The sequence below is a fragment of the Oryx dammah genome, unplaced genomic scaffold (assembly GCF_014754425.2).
Source record: "Oryx dammah isolate SB20612 unplaced genomic scaffold, SCBI_Odam_1.1 HiC_scaffold_17, whole genome shotgun sequence".
Lineage (NCBI taxonomy): Eukaryota > Metazoa > Chordata > Mammalia > Artiodactyla > Bovidae > Oryx > Oryx dammah.
The window spans coordinates 46,713,952-46,717,945 of record NW_024070201.1 but is presented as its reverse complement, the minus strand read 5'-3'; the positions used below and the strand labels follow the sequence as shown (position 1 = coordinate 46,717,945).

At 38.2% G+C, this 3,994-nt stretch overlaps 1 pseudogene; it reads right to left on the bottom strand.

The window, feature by feature from the left end:
- Positions 1 to 794: 794 nt before the first annotated feature.
- LOC120876607 lies at positions 795 to 1,752 on the bottom strand (annotated as a pseudogene).
- Between the last annotated feature and the right edge of the window lie 2,242 nt (positions 1,753 to 3,994).

Below are 3,994 nucleotides of genomic sequence, written 5' to 3'. Positions count from 1 at the left end.
TTGATCCCTCGGTTGGGAAGATCCCCTGAAGAAGAACCCACTCCAGTGTTCTGGCCTAGAGAATTCCATGGACTGTATAGTCCATGGGGTCACAAAGAGTTGAACACGACTGAGCAACTTTCACTTCACTTCAAACAATTCTTTAAGTGAATGATGAAAAGAGAAAAGCCTTTAACATCAGAAACTGGTTGAATTCTATACCACTTAATAAGACAGAGAATTCAGGAGATTGTGGTAATCATAAGGAAAGGAAGAGAAGATGGACATTATTCTGGTTCATTTTGATTTTGAAGGTTCAGTGGAATAGCCAAGAGGAGTTATCAGATCGAGAGTTGGCTACATGGGACAGAAAGAATTTGAAGTAAAGCTTTGAACTTGAGAATTATCAGCATATAGGTGGTTATTGAATTCATAAGCTTATTTCATGCTAAACAAATTTAACCTTACAAAAAGCCTACAACTTAACTATTATTTTTCTGTTATTTTAGAAAGAGGAAATTGAAACAGTATCAAAAGACCTAAGCAAGAGCAAGATTTTGTGTTCTGATTTTTTCATTGTAAAAAATTGGGATAGTTTCATCTGATGCCTCTCATTTTCTTGGAGTTTGAAAAATCCCCTCTCCCCTCTAACTCTATCAATAATTTTTTTCCAGCAGAATTGAGGCCCTGAAATTCATAGGAATTGGATCCATTATTGAAGGCTTGCAGTTATTTATTTATAAAAGAAAGTTCTCTTAAATCAATATGATTACTTGATTTCTCACAACTTTTCTCTCCATGTTCTTATCCTCAGGTCACTGCATCCCTTTAGGGTAGAATAGAAGGATGACCTTGTTTGTCCCTGATCTGCTTTGTCTTGAATATGGGTTTGAGTGCATGTGGAAATGCTACATAGAGACTGGCAAACATGGTGTGAATTGTGTGAGAGATGCTGTGGCCGAAGCGATGAGTGAGGCCAGAGAACATGGCTGGTGTGTAGAACATGAGGATGGCGCTGACATGAGAAGCACAAGTACAGAGGGCTTTCTGGAGGGCATCTCTGGATGGAAGGTGGAAAGCAGCATGAAGAATGAAAGTGTAGGAAATGCCAATAAGGATCATGTCTGAGATAATAGTCATTATAGGCACAGCAAAGCCATACCAGATATTGATGGAGATGTCAGCACAGGTAAATTGGGCCATCCCTATATGCTCACAGTATGTGTGAGGGTTGATACGTGTCCTGCTGAATGGCAAACGCATCACCAGAAAACCAACAGGCAAAATAACAGTAAAGCTTCAACTCACAATTCCCACCATGATCTTAACAATCGTCTTGGGTGTCAAGACACTAGTGTATCTCAAAGGGTATCAAATGGCCAAGTAATAATCAAAAGCCATGCCCAACAAGATGGCTGAGTTTGGAAAAAAGCTAAAGTGAAGAAAGGACAACTGAGTGAGGAAGCCAGAAAATGTGATTTCCTGAGCTTTTAACCAGAATATGCCAAGTGTTTTGAGGACACTTATAGTAAATAATATGAGGTCTCCAGAGGCCAGCATTGAGAGGAAGAAGAACATGGGTTCATGGAGGCTATGGTCCATAGACATGAGGTAGAGAAGAATGCCATTGCCTACAAGGGCCACGAGGTAGATGGAGAAGAAAGGAATCCCAATCAAGACGTGAAACTGCTCCAGTCCTGGGATCCTCATCAAAATGAAGGAGTCTGGATTAAAATTGATCAAATTCAAAGTGGCCATCATGTGGATTGTCATTCCCTGAGAACAAAATATTACATTTGATTCCTGGGACCAACTGTCAATGAAATATATTCCTTTCAAGTCTTTTCTACAACTAGGATCCTTCCTTTCCTATCATCTAACAAGCACTAGGGAAAATGTAACCTACTTCTTGTCACAACCACTACAACATTTACAAAAATGCCATGAGATCCCAATTAAACCAATGATCCCCCATCTATGGACATTACCACAATTGCATTGTTGCTGTAGTGGAACAAAGCCCCAGCAGACCTATCATATGGAGTATACTGGCTCTTGGATGTTAACTAAAATTTCAAGATTAGCTTGCTCTCACAAAGTAAACCAGTCTGAGATATCTCAAGGATGTAAATATCAAATGTCTTACCTCCATAAGTCTAAGCAATATCTTCTCTGAAGTTTGCATCCAAAGAAATAACAGGAACTATGTGGGAATTAGCAAATCTACATTTGTAGTGCCAATGTATCATTAGGTTTCTGATGAGCCAATCTTTTACTTTCTAGTTATTCCAACCACTTCAATAGCTAGAAGAAAATATTCATCTAAATATGTCAACTGTCAACTCATCAGTTCTCTAAGACTCATTATTTTCTGCCAATTCCTGACCAGCTACTGCACTTTAAAATCATATCATTCCCCAGCTGCTGGAACACAGTAATCTGAGGACTGGCTCTGGCTCTTCATTCTCCTTCAGTCTCTATATCTCATTTGCTGGCTCATATGATCCTTTTTTAAAATTCCTATTTGGCCTGATTATTCCATTTCTTTTCCTCCCTCTCAAGTCATCTCCATCACTAATTAGAACCATAGAATAATTCTTCCAATGTCTTGCAAGTCCCTCATCACCGTATGCTGTCAGATTTCTCTTTTGAAAATATGAAAATTTTAAGACACTATTCCTTAAAAGATATTCATATAAGCCCCTCCATATTTTTCCATCATTCCTACATTTAATCATATATATTTCTATGTTTTCCAGAAATGCAATCCTGTCTACTTGTTGCTCCTGATCCTTACAAGTGCCAATGATTCCAAGAAACCTTCTCTAGTATAGCTGAACCATACAGTCTACTTCCCTGCTTATATAATCACAGTTATTAATCATTTTACCAAACAATCAGGTAGTTAAATTTATGCATTATTTTCTTATTTATTTTCCTAGATCATCTTTCCTAGATATGTAGCCATCCTTCATTAACGATTGAAAACTCTTCTTAAGGACACATTTTCTGTCTGCATGTGTCTAGTCAGACTGGGAAGAGGTAAGGTTTCACACAGAATAACCATTCATCCAGTCTCAGTAGTAAAATTGATATTTTAAGTCTGCCATTGTTTATGTATTTTTTCCTGATTTTTTCTTACATCAAACCTTTCCCTTAGACCAAAAGGGGTGTGTGTGTATACACACAGAGATTTAGTCTTTTACACAGAAGTCACTAGTCCGACTTCTGACCTTTGTAGTCACATATTTCTCTCTGACTATAAACTTTTCTATCTCCCTCTCCATTTATGAAAACCATTGCAATTGCATTGGAATCATCCAGATAATCCAGTATAATTCCCCATTTTTAAGTCAGCTGATTATCAAGCATAATCTTCTTTGACTTGTAAGTAATATATGCAGTTTCCAGGAGTTAGAATGTGCATATCTTTGAGGGGCCAGCCACTTCTCTGTCTACCACAGGACCTTTTATACCATCTGGATCTTTCCCAGTCTACCTCCCCAAGACTTGTACCACCATTCCCACACTCAGATAAAACTCACAGGCACCTGATTTTGAGGTTAGTGCTGGGTTAGAAAGTCAGGAGAGAGGTTGTTGTGGAGAACTCCAAGGATAAGAACATCAAGATGCAAGAAAGAACATAGAACAATTGAGGAGGACATATAAAAAGAAAGAAAGGAAGGGTACCCAGGTCAGAAGATGAAGCATGAGGAGAAACAAATTTAATTCAGCCAGGAAAGACAAACACATATGGTTGGCATAACTTTTACCTCATGGTGGTTTTCTCAGCGGGGACGCTGAAAAATGAGGGCTCTAAAACTAGGGGGATTCCCGGGACTTCAGTTCCAAGTCAGTACTATTAGTATCTAATTGTCTATCATTTTCGTAGTCTCTAAATGATAGCATACACTCATAGGATATGATTCTAGGTTTTCTTTTAAGTTTATTTTTAACTGGAAGATATTTGCTTTACAGTGTTATGTTGGTTTCTGCCATACAACAGTGTGAATCA